We start from the raw sequence: 18640 nt of genomic DNA on the forward strand, positions 1-18640 counted from the left end.
ATATACAGGTGCTTCTCACAAAATTAGAATATCATCAAATAGCTAATTTATTTCAGTTCTTCAATATAAAAAGTGAAACTCATATATATAGTCATTACAAGCAGAGTGATCTATTTCAAGTGTTTATTTCTGTTAATATTGATGATTGTGGCTTACAGCCAATGAAAACCCAAAAGTCATTATCTCAGTAAATTAGAACATGGTAGTTCACAACATCCGCTTGAAAAATTATTTTAAAATACAAAATGTTAGCCTACTGAAATGTATGTTCAGTAAATTACTGCATCAATGCGGCATGGCATGAAGGCGATCAGCCTGTGGCACTGCTGAGGTGTTATGGAAGCCCAGGTTACTTTAATGGCAGCCTTCAGCTCGTCTGCATTGTTGGGTCTGGTGTCTCATCTTCCTCTTGACAATAGCCCATAGATTCTCTATGGGGTTAAGGTCAGGCGAGTTTGCTGGCCAATAAAGCACAGTGATACATTTGTTTTTAAACCAGGAATTGGTACTTTTTGCAGTGTGGAAAGATGCCAAGTACTCATGGAGAATTAAATTTCCATCTTCAAAAATCTTGTCAGCAGAGGGAAGCATGAAAAAGTGCTCTAAAATTTCCTGGTAGATGGCTGCGCTGACTTTGGTCTTGATAAAACACAGTGGACCTACACCAGCAGATGACATGGCTCCCCAAACCATCACTGATTGTGGAAACTTCACACTAGACCTCAAACAGCTTGGATTGTGTGCCTCTCCACGCTTTCCTCTAGATTCTGGGACCTTGATTTCCAAATGAAATGCAAAATTTACTTTCATATGAAAACACTTTGGACCACTGAGCAACAGTCCAGTACTTTTTCTCCTTGGCCCAGGTAAAACGCTTTTGGCGTTGTCTATTGGTCATGAGTGGCTTGACCAGTGGCGTAACTACCGCAGTCGCAGGTTTTAGAGGGCCCCGGGCAAAAGAGTCTCAGTGGGCCCCCCCTTTAACACATAGCACGATTCATGATGCACAGATACAGCAGAGAAATATAGCATAGCCACATAGCATATAACACAGCCCACGTAGCATATAACACAGCCCACGTAGCATATAGCACAGCCACGTAGTGTATAACACAGCCCACGCAGTATATAATACAGCTCACGTAGCGTATAACACAGCCATGTAGTATATAACACAGCCACGTAGTATATAACACAGCCATGTAGTATGTTGCACAGCCCAAGTAGTATATTGGCCAGCCACGTAGTATATTGGCCAGCCACGTAGTATATTGCCCAGCTATGTAGTATATTGCCCAGTCACGTAGTACAGGGTGGATCGCGGTAATTCGCTTTTTTGCACTGCATGCTGTGGCGGCACTGTCGGTCGAAGAGAGGGGAGAGTGGGTGTGGCTTACAGTGGCTGATGGGAGATTTGTATTCCTCTGCCTTTCAGTTGCCATCATGCAGTGGACACGTGAGGAGAGGTCATTTTGTGTTGAAGCGTATTTTTCAAATGCCCACTTGATCATTGCAGTGCAGCGTGCTTTTCGTTTACAATTCGCTGTTCCTCCACGCGGACGTGTTCCTGGACGGCAATCAATTGTAAATTGGGTGAATGCATTCAGAACAGCAGGGAATGTGTCATGTGTACGAAGGGGACCTGAGAGAAGGATTACAACACCACAAAACATCAAGAGAGTTAGAGCAGCAGTACTGCAATCTCCGAAACGCTCTGCTCGGAAGCAATCATTTGCTCTTGGCATTTCAAGACGTTCTCTCCACCGGATTCTTCATGATGAACTGAATTTTCACCCGTATAAAATGTGCGTGGTCCAACATTTGTCAGCATGGGACTATTTGACACGGCGGACCTCTTGTGAAGACATGTTAGCAACGATACCCCGTGACGCAATTGTGTTTTTTTCTGATGAGGCACATTTTCACCTCAGTGGGTGTGTAAACAAACAAAATATGCGTTACTGGAGTGAAACAAACCCCAGAGAAGTTCACGAGAGACCTCTGCATTCGGACCGCGTCACTGTGTGGTGCGCCATATCACGAGTAGGCATCATTGGTCCTTACTTTTTTCAGGATAATGGTCGTGCCATAACTGTGAACTCCGAACGGTACTTGTCTATGATACAGGATTATTTTCAGCCGGCTCTTGAGGCAATGGAACTAGAGGATACATGGTTCCAACAGGATGGTGCCACTGCACACACAGCGAGGGTTACCATGAATTGTTTGAGGCAAATGTTTCCTGGACGGCTTATCTCTTTGAGGGGAGATGTGAACTGGCCAGCACGCTCACCAGATTTAGCCCCATGCGATTTTTTCCTTTGGGGTTACCTGAAGTCTAAGGTGTATATCAACCGTCCCAACACCTTGGAAGACCTAAGGAACAATATTGAAGCTGAAATTGGCAGAATACCAGTGGACATGCTTGTTAGAGTTCATGAAAACTTCAGAAAACGTATGCAGCAGTGTGTGGATAGCGAAGGTCGACATTTGCCAGATACACTATTTAAAACCATGTAATTTAAAAATTCCATTACTGTTCAGTATAATTAAAATATAAAATAAATTTTTCTAATGATCATAATTTTTTTATTTCATTCCCAAATCAGCAAATTACCGCGCTCCACCCTGTATATTGCCCAGCCACGTGGTATATTGCCCAGCCACGTAGTATATTGCCCAGCCACGTAGTATATTGCCCAGTCACGTAGTATATTGCCCAGCAACATAGTATATTGCCCAGACACGTAGTATATTGCACTGCCAAGTAATATATTGCCCAGCCACGTAGTATATTGCCCAGTGATGGAGTATACAGCACAGAGTCACGTAGTATACAGACTTAAAATAAAAAATAAACATATACTCACCCTCCGTTGAAGTTCTGGCCCTGTACCGCACGCGGCAGCTTCCGGTCCCAGGGCTGGTATGAGTGCAGGACCTGTGATGACGTTGCGGTCACATGACCGTGACGTCATGGCAGGTGCTTCTCGCATACCATCCTTGACACCGGAACCTGCCGCTTGCATGGAGCGGTCACCGGAGCGTTGCGAGGAGTGGGAAAGGCGACGGATGGTGAGTATAGCAGGTTTTTTGTTTTTTTATTAGTTTTAACATGACATATTTTTACTATTGATGCTGCATAGGCAGCATCAATAGTAAATAGTTTGAGACACACAGGGTTAATAGCAGCGGTAACGGAGTGCGTTACACCGCGGGCCGTTACCGCTGCCATTAACCCTGTGTGAGCGGTGACTGGAGGGGATTATGGAGCGGGCACTGATTCTGGGGATTATGGAGCAGGCGCCGGGCACTGACTGCAGGGGAGGGACTAATCAGACTGTGCCCGTCGCTGATTGGTCACGGCAGCCATGACAGGCAGCTGCCGAGACCAATCAGCAACGACAGACAGAGGCCGCGACCAATGAATATCCGTGACAGAAAGACAGAAGGACAGACAGAAAGACGGAAGTGTGACCCTTGGACAATTATATAGTATATATATATATATATATATATATATATATATATATATATATATATATATATATATACACATATATATATATATATATATATATATATAACTTCTCACCTGTGTCTTGCCTCTCTGTTGTGTTTTCTGTCTCTCTTCTTACATCTTTTCTCTCTCCCGCTCTGATTTTTATATTTCCTTTCTGGCTCTTCTCCCTGCTTGTCTGCGGCTCCACCCCCAACATTTAGCCCCACCCCTCCATGGCTCTTCACAGTGTGAGAGCTGTGACGCTGCTGGAGGGGAGGGATCCGATGCTTCTGCTGCTGACTGCAGGTGCGGTGAGTAGTGTCACAGCGTGTGTGACTGTGTGCCCCTGCTACACTGCAGCCAGCAATTCTCTGCACGGCCGCGTGCACTGCCAGCGCTCTGCTCCAGTCCTCACTATGCAGAGAGGAAGGAGCAGAGAATGATTGCGCGCAGCCGTGCTGATACCCGGTGTTCCAGCACGCCGGCTGTACCAGGAGAGCAGAAGTGAGCCTCGGGGCCCCTCTCTGCTCACCGGGCGGGCACCATACGCCAGTGCAGCCCTGCAGGGAGGGATGAAGTCCGGCTTCGGGGCCCCCCAGGAGCGCATGATGCGCATTAGTGTCGGCAGCAGTGTCTTAGGCCGGCTTCACACTCAGCGTATGAAAATACGGTCCGTATATTACGGCCGTAATACGCTGAAATGTCCCGAAAATAGTGGTCCGTAGCTCCTCCGTAGGCAGGGTGTGTCAGCGTTTTTTGCGCATGGCATCCTCCGTATGTAATCCGTATGGCATCCGTACTGCGTGGTTTTCTCGCAGGCTTGCAAAACCAACATACAGCTATAGAAATGATCCATGTGTCCCAAAAAGAAAAAAATATATATATATACTGTCTATATATATATATATATATATATATATATATATATATATATATATATATATATATGTCATTAGACACATATATGTATATATATTAATATTTATTCCAGCGCTATACAGCTTGAAAGCCGGTAATTCAATTACCGGCTTTTTCTTTCTCCTTCCTAAAACCCGACATGATTTGAGACATGGTTTACATACAGTAAACCATGTCTTCTCTCCATTTTTTTTGCAGATTCCACACTACTAATGTCAGTAGAGTGTATCTGCAAAATTTGGCCGTTCTAGCTCTTAAAATAAAGGGTTAAATGGCGGAAAAAATTGGCGTGGGCTCCCGCGCAATTTTCTCCGCCAGAGTAGTAAAGCCAGTGACTGAGGGCAGATATTAATAGCCTGGAGAGGGTCCATGGTTATTGGCCCCCCCCCCTGGCTAAAAACATCTGCCCCCAGCCACCCCAGAAAAGGCACATCTGGAAGATGCGCCTATTCTGGCACTTGGCCACTCTCTTCCCATTCCCGTGTAGCTGTGGGATATGGGGTAATGAAGGGTTAATGCCACCTTGCTATTGTAAGGTGACATTAAGCCTAATTAATACTGGAGAGGCGTCAATTATGACACCTATCCATTATTAATCCAATTGTAGTAAAGGGTTAAATAAAACACAAACACATTATTTAAAATTATTTTAATGAAATAAAAACAATGGTTGTTGGAGTATTTTATTAAAGCCTGGGAGCTTTCTAGGAAATTTCCCACGATCTATGAACATCCAGCAGAGGGCGCCTCACCGCAAATGAAGCTAAATATAGCTCATTGATCTATATTTAGACTCATTCCCCAGGGTTTTGCAGCGAGGAGCAGCCTACATTAGCAAAGCTCCTTGCTGCAAAATGTTTTAACCCCTTCAGAAGGATTTACATCGTTGGACGTTACAGATCTGCGGAGGGTAAGTATATTGTTGGATTATTATGTTTTTTCTTTCACAGAACGAGGGTCTTCAGTGACTGGATTGGGCGTAGAATAAAATACTCCAACAACCATTGTTTTTATTTCATTAAAATAATTTTTAATAATGTGTTTGTGTTTTATTTAACCCTTTACTACAATTGGATTAATAATGGATAGGTGTCATAATTGACGCCTCTCCATTATTAATTAGGCTTAATGTCACCTTACAATAGCAAGGTGGCATTAACCCTTCATTACCCCATATCCCACCGCTACACGGGAATGGGAAGAGAGTGGCCAAGTGCCAGAATAGGCGCATCTTCCAGATGTGCCTTTTCTGGGGTGGCTGGGGGCAGATATTTGTAGCCAGGGGGGGGCCAATAACCATGGACCCTCTCCAGGCTATTAATATCTGCCCTCAGTCACTGGCTTTACTACTCTGCGGAGAAAATTGCGCGGGAGCCCACGCCAATTTTTTCCGCCATTTAACCCTTTATTTTAAGAGCTAGAATGGCCAAATTTTGCAGATACACACTACTGACATTAGTAGTGTGGAATCTGCAAAAAAAATGGAGAGAAGACATGGTTTACTGTATGTAAACCATGTCTCAAATCATGTCGGGTTTTAGGAAGGAGAAAGAAAAAGCCGGTAATTGAATTACCGGCTTTCAAGCTGTATAGCGCTGGAATAAATATTAATATATATACATATATGTGTCTCACTGACATATATATATATATATATATATATATATACCTATTCTATGTGTCCACATTTATTCTACCTATTCTACTGTAAGCTGTCAGTGTGATTTTACTGTACACCGCACTGAATTGCCGGCTTTTCTCTCTAACAGCGCTGCGTATTTCTCGCAAGTCACACTGCTTGTCCGTGTGTAATCCGTATTTTTCACGCTTCCATAGACTTTCATTGGCGTATTTCTTGCGCAGTACGGTGACAAACGCAGCATGCTGCGATTTTGTACGGCCGTAGAAAGCCGTATAATACTGATCAGTAAAATACGGCAGATAGGAGCAGGGGCATAGAGAATAATTGTGCCGTATTTTTTGCGAGTTTTACAGACGTAGTTTCTGCGCTCTTACGTCCGTAAAACTCGCAAGTGTGAAGCCGGCCTTACCATTATTGGCCCCCTCCGTCTCGTCAGGACCTCGGCACTTGCCCGGGTACGTCGGGTGCTGAAGCCGGCCCTGGTCGCAGCGGTCGCCACTGCGACGGGGCCCGGCAGGTCAGGGGCCTGCCGCCCAGCAGGTCAGAGGCACCCGACACCATGTTGAAGTGCAGGAGATCCCTCCTGCGCGGCAACAGTCCGAGGCGTATCTAGGGGGAGGGGGCAGCCAGGGTATGGGAGAGTTAGGAACTTGGAAGCAGCTCCAGTCAGCACTGTGAGACTGTGACAGCATCTCCTGCTCTGAGCCCCGGGACTGAAGGGGAGAGCGGGGGAGGTGCAGGACATGACAGCGGTGTGCAAGCAGGAGAAGCTGAGGAGCTGCAGGTTAATATCAGCCTCCCCTTTACCAGAGAGGAATGTAAGATGTGTGTATGAGCTGGTGTGTTTGTGTGTGATATCTATAGTGTGTGTGTGTGATATCTGTAGTGCGTGTGTTATATCTGTAGTGTGTGTGTGATATCTCTAGTGTGTGTGTGTGTGTGTGTGAAATCTGTAGTGTGTGTGTGATATCTGTAGTGTGTGTGTGTGATATCTGTAGTGTGTGTGTGTGATATCTGTAGTGTGTGTGTGTGTGTGATATCTGTAGTGTGTGTGTGTGATGTCTGTAGTGTGTGTGTGTGATATCTGTAGTGTGTGTGTGTGACATCTGTAGTGTGTGTGTGTGTGATATCTGTAGTGTGTGTGTGTGTGTGTGTGATATCTGTAGAGTGTGTGTGTGTGTGTGTGTGTGATATCTGTAGAGTGTGTGATATCTGTAGTGTGTATGTGATATCTGTAGTGTGTGTGATATCTGTAGAGTGTGTGTGTGTGATATCTGTAGAGTGTGTGTGTGTGTGATATCTGTAGAGTGTGTGTGTGATATCTGTAGAGTGTGTGTGTGTGATATCTGTAGAGTGTGTGTGTGATATCTGTAGAGTGTGTGAGTGATATCTGTAGAGTGTGTGTGTGATATCTGTAGAGTGTGTGTGATATCTGTAGTGTGTGATATCTGTAGTGTGTGTGTGTGTGTGATATCTGTAGTGTGTGTGTGATATCTGTAGTGTGTGTGTGTGATATCTGTTGTGTGTGTGTGTGATATCTGTAGAGTGTGTGTGTGTGATATCTGTAGAGTGTGTGTGATATCTGTAGTGTGTGATATCTGTAGTGTGTGTGTGTGTGTGATATCTGTAGTGTGTCTGTGATATCTGTTGTGTGTGTGTGTGTGATATCTGTAGTGTGTGTGTGTGTGTGTGTGTGTGATATCTGTAGTGTGTGTGTGTGTGTGTGATATCTGTAGTGTGTGTGAGGCAGGGGCGTAACTACCACAGTCTGGCAAGTCAGGGGCCCGACAGGTCAGAGGCACCCGACTCCCCCCATCGCAGCCGCCGCAGTGAATTATACTGGCATTTATGATGCCGGTACAGTTGAAAGCAATGATGGAGGAGAGAGCGTCAGCTGATGCTCCCTCTCCCATCATTCCCCTCTGCCTCTGACACTGCGGGTGCATGAAGACATCACTTCATCGCACTCCCACTGTGTGCGGGGCCCAGGCAGTGCAGCATCTGCACAGGTGATGGTGGCCGCCATATTGGCAAAGCCTGTGGCGGCTGCTGGGACCGAGAATAGGCGGTTCCAGAGCTATTGGGGGGCACATGGACCAAGCCGCCCAGGAGGGGGATGCCGCAGCGGCTCAGCCACATGGAGGATCCGGGGATGAACATGGAGGTGTACGGGACCAGCGGAAGTGAGGTGTGTCTGCTGCCTGTGTGTCGCCGTCTCGGCCCCCAGCGTCCCTGGCCCCCTGTGACACCAGCCCCGTTTCCTCCCTGCTGTCCCGTGCCCCATGTCCTAGTAGGTCCCCAGGTTCAGGTCATTTTGCTCCTCCGGGCCCCCCGTACACACCTTGTTCCTCCTCCCCTGGTCTCCCAATGCTCCCCATCTCCCATGCCCTGAGTCCTCCTGCACCCCCCATGCATTCCCTGCCCCTTGTCCCCGTATGACTCGTCTACCCTGCTCTCAAGTCTCCCCTGTCCCCTTTCTCACCGTGTGTTCTCCATCTACCCTGTCCTTGTAATCCCTGTGCCCCCTTGCGTCCCTATCTACTCTGCCCTCGGAGTCCCCTTGTGTCCCATTGTGCCTGTCTCCCTTGCACCCTAGTCCCCATGTGTCCCATTGTGCCCTTCTCCCCTTCCTCCTAGTCCCTATGAGTCCCCTTGTGCTTCTATCCCTTGTCCCCATGTGTAGCCTTGTGTCAGTGTCCCTTGCCCACTAGTCCCTGTGTGTCCCCTTGCACCTGTCTCCATTGTCCCCTTATGCTTGTGTCCCTTGTCCCCGTGTGCCAGTCTCCCTTGTCCATTAGTCCCTGTGTGTCCCCGTGTCAGTTTCCCTGGCCAACTAGTCCCCGTGTGCCCCTTGTGTCAGTCTGCCTTGTCCACTAGTCCCCGTGTGTCCCCTTGTCGGTCCCCCTGGCCAACTAGTCCCTGTGTGTCCCCTTGTGCCAGTCTCCCTTGTCCCCTTGTGTGAGTCTCCCTTGCCCACTAGTCCCCTTGTAACCTTCTCCCCTGCCTCCTAGCCCCCATGTGTCCCCTTGTGCCTGTCTTCCTTGCTCCCTAGCCCCCCTATGTTACCCTTGTGCCTGTCTCCCCTACCCCCCTTGTGTCCTTGTCCCCTGCCCCCTAGTCACCATTTGCTCATGTCTTTCTCACTGCCCCTGTATGGAGGGGCTGCATTACACTATGAGGGGGGCTGCATTATATTCTATGGGGGTTACATTGTATTATATGGCAGGGCTGCAGTATACTCTGTGGGGTGGCTGTATTATACTATATGTGGGCTGCATTATACTGAATCGAGGACTATGGGGAATGCATTATACTATATGAAGAACTATGGTGCATCATACTATGGGAAGTGAATTGTACAACATGGATGACGATGGCGGTACATTATACTATATGGGCCACTATGAGGAGTGTATTATACTATATGGAGGACTGAGCAGTGTATTTTAATATATGGAGGACTATGTGGAGTGTATAATACTAAATGGAGGACTGAGGAGTGTATTATACTATATGGAGGACTATGAGGGGTGTATTACCACTATATGGAGTACTGAGCAGTGTATTATACTATATGGAGCACTACGAAGAGTGTATTATGCTATATGGAGCACTATGAGGAGTGTATTTTAATATACGGAGGAGTGTATTATACTATATGGAGGACTGAGAAGCGTACAATACTATATGGGGGACTATGGGGAGTGTATTATACTATAAGGAGTACTATGAGGGGGCATTATACTTCTTATATGGATGACTTCTATGTTAGCCCCTGATGAGTATAATGGTTTATTTTCTTTTAAACATTACATAACAATGGCAGTACGTGGAACAAATATATGCCAGGATGGGGCACTGGATAGTTATGCAACTGAGGTCACACTATACAACTTTGCAATAAAGCTATAGTGTGCAAAATTAATAGGGAAAATGTGAATTTGGGTGGAAAATATTTTGGCATGGTGGGGGGTCCCCATTTGAAAGTTCGCACCGGGGCCCATAACTTTGTAGTTACGCCACTGGGCTTGACACAAGGAATACGACACTTGTAGCCCATGTCCTGAATACATCTGTGTGTGGTGGCTCTTGAAGCAATGACTCCAGCAGCAGTCCACTCCTTGTGAATCTCACCAAAATTTTTGAATGGCATTTTCTTAACAATCCTTTCAAGGCTGCGACTGTCCCAGTTGCTTGTGCAGCTTTTTCTACCACGCTTTTTCCTTCCACTCAACTTTCCATTAATATGCTTGGATACAGCACTCTGAACAGCCAGCTTCTTTAGCAATGACCATTTGTGGCTTACCCTCCTTGTGGAGTGTGTCAATGACTGCCCTCTGGACATCTGTCAAATCATCAGTCTTCCCCATGATTGTGAAGCCTACTAAAACAGACTAAGGCACCTTTCTAAACACTTAGGAAGCCTTTGCAGGTGCTTTATGTTAATCTAGTTTACTGAGATAATGACTTTTGGGTTTTCATTGGCTGTAAGTCATAATCCTCAATATTAACAGAGATAAACAATTGAAATAGATCACTCTGTTTGGCATGACTCCAGCTGCTGCGCTGGAAGTCAGCACCAGATGACGTCAGCAGGACTCGCAGGAACATGGTGGTACATTCCACTGTTGTCACGGGTGCAAGGCACACTGGGATTGGGTGTGCCCGAGTGATGATGAGGGAAGTGTACTCTGAATTCATGGCAGTGCGCTCCGCTGGCGCTGCGTAACAGAGCGCGCTGAGAGATGGCATGCCTGGTGTATTCTGGCAGAGGAGGATGCCAGAAGGGGTGTTGCAGGAGGAAGATGATGTGGTGGCCCCTCATTTAAAAATGAGGTCTGACCACAGGCAGGATGCTCCTGCTCCAGGCTCTCCTTCCTGACATATCATGTAAGATCAGCGGCCTCATCTGCGTGGACACAGTGGGGCAGCCGTATGAGCGGCAAGAGTGGTGGCCGTCCCAGTTTGAGGAGCAGAGTGACCCTGGACTTCTTGGGGTACAAAGAGGATATTTCATGCATCCCAGAACAGCGTCCGAATCAGGTACCCTTGATGTGACAGCGAGTGGTGAATAATCTTCATAAATTTCACCATTATAATAGGCCTCTTTCTTTGTTTTATCACCAGGGAAAAACTAGCGCCAAAAGGAACAACAAGGAAGGTGCGCTATGCAAAATCACGCTAACAGGTGACTGGCAGAAAAGACTCTGTTTATCCTGTATTCAGAGAATGATTAGTGAGGAGACCCCTGATTTTGCCTCTAAGCCTAAATCTATCATCCGAGCAGAGGTGGAGGGCTCCCTGAAGTCTCTAATAAAGAATGGGAAAATAAAAATAACTAAGAAAGTCTCTTCTGAATCTGATATTTCCCTGATATCAGAAGGAGAAAATAATTTTGAGTCTTCTTCATCTTCTTCCTCGGACAGTGACAAGGGGTAGATCATGTTTCCTGGTGGAGGACACAGACAAATTAGTTAAAGCCATTAGATCAATTATGGGCCTTAAAGAAGAGAAAATTGCTAAATCCCCAGATGTGATGTTTGGGGGGTTAGAGCAGAGGAAGAAACGTACCTTTCCTATTACCGTAATAATAAAATGTATACCCTTACTAACAAGGAATGGAAAATACCTGAAAAAAGGAGGCCTACTATCATCCTCCAAGAGGAGATATCCTTTCAAGGAGAAGGCTATAGAGATATGGGACAAGGTTCCCATAATAGATGTGGTGGTGTCAAAATCCTCAAAAAGGTCAGCTTTGCCATTTGAGGATTCTGGTGTTCTAAGAGACCTGCTGGACAAAAAAGCAGAAGGATACCTGAAGCACACGTGGAAAGCTGCAGCAGGGGGCTTAAAACCAGCAATTGCAGGGATCTGTACTGCTCATTCCGTAATGATTTGGCTGCAGCACTTAGAAGAACAGATGAAGGATAAGACCCCAAGGGACAGGATTCTGGCTAACCTGCCATTAATACAGGGAGTGGCAGCATTCTTAGCAGATGCTTCTGCATATTCTGTCCGGCTAGCAGCGAGGTCTTTGGGCTTGGTAAATGCCGCTAGGCCGGCCTTGTCACTTAAAACTGCCCAGGAGACTTTCAGTCAAAGAACAAGTTCTGCTGTATTTCGTGCGATGGCCAATTCTTATTTTGGAAGAGATTGGATGTAATTTTATAAAATGTTGGAGATAGAAAGAAGGGCTTTCCCAGTGTTTATTCGCAGCGGATCCAAAGAGAGGGTCTTTTCGGAGGAAGAAATATAATAGAGGATGTCGTCCAGGAGAACAAAGGAAATGGGAACAAAGAAACAGTAAGGATCCCGGTTTTCTGTTCACAGGACCTTCAGGGAGCAAAAAATCTTCCCAATGATACCAATCCACAGGTGGTGGGAAGGCTTTCCCTCTCCATCCTGACCTGGAAAAACATCTCTTCCATCAACTGGATTCTGAATATGATAGGCTTGAGAATAGATTTTTCTTGGATTCCTCGACAAACCTTCATACTGACACCCTCCCAGAAGGCCACCAGAAGAGCAATTAGCCTTAGAGATGGAGGTCTTGGGTCTGGTAAGGAAACAGGTTTGTGCAAAGCACAAGAAGAAGAAAAAGGAAGGGGATTTTATTCAGATGTTGCGTTCAGAACCATCATCAACTTGAAAAGCCTAAACAGATTCATAAAATACCAGGCCTTCAAGATGGAATCAATAAGCACGACCATAAATCTACTGTTTCAGGATTGCTACATGGTAGTCATAGATTTAAAAGATGCACACTATCATATCCCGATACATCCAGACAATCAAAAATAACTTAGTCGCTTTATTTATACAAGAGGAAATAAAGCATTCTCAATACTGAGCCCTTCTACTGTATTCTGTTTGTCTGGATCACCAAGAGTCTTCACCAAGGTATTAGCCGAGATTACAGCCTATGTCAGAATTCAGAATACTCTCATTATCCTATTACATAGAGTAGATGACTTCCTGATTGTGGGAAAATCAGAAAAGCACTGTGCAGAACAACTGAAAGAAGTAAAAGTCATCTTAAAATGGCTCGGCAGAACTATAAATTCACACAAGTCTAAACTAAAACCCATGAAAATACAGTCCTTTCTAGGTCTCATTTTATGTTCAATTTGTTTTTATTAATCAACAGTGACATTAAAAAAAAACACAACATTCAACCAAATATATTATGATCAAATAAGTCACCAGGACTTAACAAAGCTTGGAAAGATAACAGTATTCATGTGGAACTTTAAACTCATAATGACCAGCTGTACACTATAGCTGACAACTTGCTGCATCAGCCATAATCAGTGTTGGTGTGACACCCAAGGAATCCAGTTGTCACAGTGGTATTGCCTGCCTCTCGGGGAGGTTAATGCCATGCCTGGAAGCGATGAGGGATCCTCTTAACAGGTAACACTTAGATGCAACACTTTTCTGACTCCAGGCCAGAAGGGGGAGCTCTAGACCCGGTTTCAGGGTAGCTTCCCTATAAGTTCTGGTCTGGAGGAGGAGTTAGAGAGCAGTCTGTGTGAGACAGTAAAGGGAGAGGTAGCACATGAGGAGAGAGAACCTGGAGTGGAGCTGCGATTGGCTCACTCCTCCAGGTTTGAGTGCAAGAAACTGGGGTCCGAGGTTGTGTGGGAACTATATGGCCCACAGCAGAAACCGGAGGGCAGGAAAATTGCAGGTCCCCTGGCCACAACTACACTCAAAGGCGCAGCAGATTAGAGCCCGGAGTCACCACGAGAGAGGGACACCTGTAAAAAGGCTCGAGTTGCCTGCCATGCGGGTAGTGTTCCATCCAAGGGACAGATTGAGAGAGGGACTTGAGGAAAGCTAAAGCATAAAGTACCTAGAATTCAGTGCAGAAAGTAAGGCTTCCAACCCCACCTGGCTAGGGGGATTCTGAATCGCTTCCAGGCTGCCTGGCTTTCAAGATCACCTGTAACCTGTGCCTTGGACTTCAATGTCACCAGTAAAAGGTAAAGAGACTGCAAATTCCTGTGTCCTCCAATTATTTCCTGCACCCCACCATCTATCATCTCTTACCAAACCACCGGGAGCCCTGGGGACCAAGCTCTACCTGTGGGGAGGTTTACCAACTCTGCTGCAATACCAGCAGCCCCAGTGGATCCCATTAAGCAGTGTCAGCCAACTCTGGCTAAGTACCACAGGTGTCGTCACAAACATTAGACTTTATTTTCCCTTTTAATGGACTCCCAGGGCCACAGACCGGGTCACCGCTGCCGTGACACATCCCCTTTCATAACTGAGCCGTCCCGGTACCGAGTACCCCACAGCCCTATGGGGTGCTACATTAGCACCGTCCATATTTGTTTAGCCCTTTAGATGCTGTGTGAGATAGCAGGAACGTGGGATGCAGTGACGAGCATGAGGCAGAGCAAGTGTTAACAGTTTTTTTACAATGATTACTTCACACAGGGAGAGGAAGGGTTAACAGGGAAATAAACTCGGGTTTGTTATCAGGGTAGGAACAAATGGTTAGGAAACTGGTAAACTTATCAGTCCGATGGTTTCCAGACGGTGGAAGCTTGAAATCCCACAGTGGCGCCGTAGGCGACATGTTAAGTCTCGGGCCTGGTCCTGGAGGAAGGTGAAGCATTGTCTGCTGATGAAAGTGGCATATCCTGGCTCTCGCAGACGAGGTAGCGGGTTGCCGGGACAAAGTTCACTAAGTGTCGCAGGCTCTGCCTCCACTGGAACATGTTGATGAACAGCACTGGTGCCGGGGAAGTAGGTCCCAGGTTCTCAACGATCCACGTGGTCAGCTCCAGGCTGCACACTCACGGCCGGCAGTGGGTTGGTACGGGTCAAAACTCCGGTAGTCAGAGTGGACGGGCACACCACCTTAAGTCTCTCACGGTCAGTCTGGATAGGGTCTGAGGTAATGCAGCGCAGGCCTGATCATATTCTCGTAGATCTAACTTGGTTAAAATCATTTCTCCACCGACTCTGTTGGTTGAGAAATCAAATGCAAGGAGTGCTTGATCTTCTTCTTGTGATCTTGTTAAGACCCCAGTAGTCAATACAGGGATATAGAGAACATGCTTATGACAAAGAAGCCAGCATCGGCAGGAGAAGAGCACTTAAGGACGAATTTCTTGGCTGTTCTCTTGGATGTACACTTCTCTGGTAGATATTAGGGATACACTCAGCCCCAGGGTGGAGAGGTGCTAGACAGAAGATCAATGGGACAATCATAAGGTCAATTGGGTAACAAGAACAAGACCTTTGCTGCTGTGGCACCCCTGAAGGTCCAGTCGCTACAGAGGTACTGCACCTCAGCCAGATGTGTGGTACTCCGCTCTTGGGTAAGGAGACCCACACTTTAGCATCCAACACTACACTCCAGGCCAGGGGATTTGGCGGACCCTATTGAGGGAGGGCCCCATCTCAGGCTGGAGGGGGAACTAGGTAGAGGGTGTGGGAGGTGTTAGTGAGTCAGTTGTGAGGAGTTGGTGAGAAGTGGATGAGCACAGACGTGGAGAGAAGAGATCCTGAGAGAGGGAGAAGGGTTTCTAGGGGCCAGGGAAGTGAGGAATCCACCCTAGGTGCCCGAATCCATGCCGACCGTATCGGGTGGAAAGACCAGGTCGCAGTGGGGGAATAGGCCCCCAGATGTTGTGAATTCCGCTCTTGGGCTCCCTCCGGTGTTTGTAAGTGGCACTTTTGTGAGTTCTGCTCTTGGGCTCCCTCTTGTGGTTTCTAGTGGTATGGCTGCTCCTTGGAGTTAGCTGTCATCAGCTGCCTCCACTTATCATCTCTTCTGCTCTGCTATTTAGGCCTGGCTTTTCCTTCAGCCAGTGCCACTTGTAAATGGTTCCTGGTTGGATTCACATCTCTTTGGATTTCCCTGTTATCCTGACCAGTTCAGCAAAGCTAAGTTTTTGCTTGCTCTTTTCTGTCCATAGATTGTGGACTTATCCGTTCTGTGCTTTCTATGTTTGTCCAGCTTACCAGTATGAATTAATTCTGTCTTGCTGGAAGCTCTGGGAAGCAGATTTACCCTCCACACCTTTAGTCAGGTGTGGAGATTATTGTAAACTCTGCGTGGATTTTTTGTAGTGTTTTATACTGACCGCACAGTATTCCATCCTGTCCTATCTATTTAGCTAGACTGGCCTCCTGTGCTCATCCTGGTTTCATTCTGTGTATGTCTTCTCCCTCTCCACTCACAGTCATTATTTGTGGGGGGCTAATCTATCCTTTGGGGATTTTCTCTGAGGCAAGATAGCTTTCCTGCTTCTATCTTTAGGGGTAGTTAGCTCTTAGGCTGTGACGAGATGCCTAGGGAGAGTTAGGAGCATTCCACGGCTACTTCTAGTGTTGTGTTTAGCTTTGGGACTGCGGTCAGTACAGTTACCACGTCCTTTAGAGCTCGTTCCATGTTGCTCCTAAACCACCAGATCATAACACCCAGACTAGTGGAGAACTACAAGACTCAGCTAGCAAGCCAGAGGCTGTGGTAACTGTAGGTGCTACAGCCACATCCACACATATTCGGCAGCTACATAGGATCAAGGGGACCAGGAGGATGTCACCCAACAGGATCCGAGGCTGCTGGATCGGGACACTGTGTGTGAGGCACAGGACAGGAGGGTAAAGCCAGTGCAGAGAGATGGCCAAGGAAGGAACATAAGAAAGGGAGTCTCGGGAAAGTGAACCCCAAATTACCTGAGAGCTGGCTGGACCACAGACTCAGAGGACACAGCACCCGGCTGGGGATTGCATCTAAGAACTGTGAGTAAAGTGTGGAAACTGCACCCTGCTGTGTCCTCAGAATTATTTACTGCGTCACCTGCCCTGCACTACAACATTCACCATCATTGACTCTAACACTTTAACTGCCCTGGAGCCTAGCTCTACCCTTGAAGAGCTGTAACATCTCTGCTGCGTCACCAACTGCCTCAGTGGTCCTGAACCGCAGCGCCAGCCATTTTCCTTATTGCCGAACACCAAGGGTGGCGTCACGAACTAATCCCCTATAAACTTTATTCCCATTTAATTCACTTTTATTGGATGCCCAGGGCCACGGACCGGGTAACTGCTGCCGTGACAACCCCCGAAGAATCGTCGGACCCGGCCCGAGTATCCCATGGCTCTGGCTGGCGCTCCACCACCTTCTCACAAAAGGTCGATAATCGGTAGGCATAGAAGAAAGGTTCAAATGCATAGAAGTCGGAGACTTGGGCAAGACCTTGGCAGGGCAGTTGGCAGCACACAGGGGTCCCCACTGAAAGACTTTGCCAGTAGAATAGTAAACAACCAGCGCGTGTAGACGCAACCATGGAAGGCACAGAAGAACAGAGGTTTTGGATTTAGGTAGAACAAAATCTTTTTGGAATGCAGAACTCAAACCTACAATGTGACTGGCAGAGCCATACATCGCATAGGTTCCGCCAGGTGTTGTCCGTCAATGGAGGAAATGAGGGGGGGATGATCAAGCTGTTGGGTTAGAAGCTGGAGTTGCTGAATCAGACCCTGATGAATGAAGTTTGCAGCAGAACTGGAGTCTAAATGAGCTTCCACGGAGATGGACTTATCTCCCCAGACCAGTGTAACCTCGTTCAATAGTTTTGGAGTGCAATCTTTCTCACCTAGTGTCTCTCCGACCAACCCTAGGTGCTGGAGTTCTGGGACTCACTGGTTACTGATGCATAAAATGTTCTTTGCCACCACAGTACATGCATTTGTTATCTCGATACCTTTGCTGTTGCACTTGTATAGAGCTTGACCAGCTCAACCTGCATTGGCTCAATAGCAGAAGGTGTGGCTTGTAGCAGCAAGGGGTACTGAAAGGTTGGAGCCAGCCTGGGTGGTGTTCTGATGCAATTTAGGTACTTGAGCTTGTTCCAGAGCCTGCTCGTGGAAATGGAGATCAATCCTAGCAGCCAGGTCTATAAGTGCATCCAGGGAAGATGGTAGATTTCTGCCAGCCAATTCATCCTTAATAAAACCGGACAGACCCTGCCAGAAGGTCGCTACCTTCTTTATTCCATGTCAGCTCTGCAGCCAGGATACGGAAGTGCAAGCCATACTGAGGCAGCTGAGATGCGGCCTGGTACCTCGAACACTACTTGGAACATTGCCAAGAACTTTCCTAAATCACTGGCCTCAGGTCTTCCACTTCCCAAATAGCTTGCCCAATCCAAGTCTTGACCAGACAGCAGAGAGACCATAAATGCAATCTTGGTCTGGTCCAAAGTGGAAAGATGGGAGTGGAATGTGAAGTGGATTTGTCACCGGTTTATAAAGCCACGACTCTTCTTGGGGTCTCCATCGTAACGAGACTGGACCCAAGCAGCAGCTGGAGCTTGGCTGCGCAAACTGAAACTAGAGTCTTAGGGTACCGTCACACAGTGCAATTTTGATCGCTACGACAGCACGATTCGTGACGTTCGAGCGATATAGTTACGATATCGCAGTGTCTGACACGCTCCTGCGATCAGGGACCCCGCTGAGAATCGTACGTCATAGCAGATCGTTTGAAACTTTCTTTCGTCGTCTAGTGTCCCGCTGTGGCGGCATGATCGCATGGTATAACATATATCGTA

General features: G+C 47.0%; 1 protein-coding gene across 1 annotated transcript in view; it reads left to right on the top strand.

Annotated features, from left to right (window-relative positions):
- Positions 1-18640, top strand: part of SPHK1 (sphingosine kinase 1) — a 66444-nt gene that overhangs the window by 15394 nt on the left and 32410 nt on the right. The window lies entirely within an intron of this gene.

This window comes from Ranitomeya imitator, chromosome 2, assembly GCF_032444005.1.
Source record: "Ranitomeya imitator isolate aRanImi1 chromosome 2, aRanImi1.pri, whole genome shotgun sequence".
Taxonomy (NCBI): domain Eukaryota; kingdom Metazoa; phylum Chordata; class Amphibia; order Anura; family Dendrobatidae; genus Ranitomeya; species Ranitomeya imitator.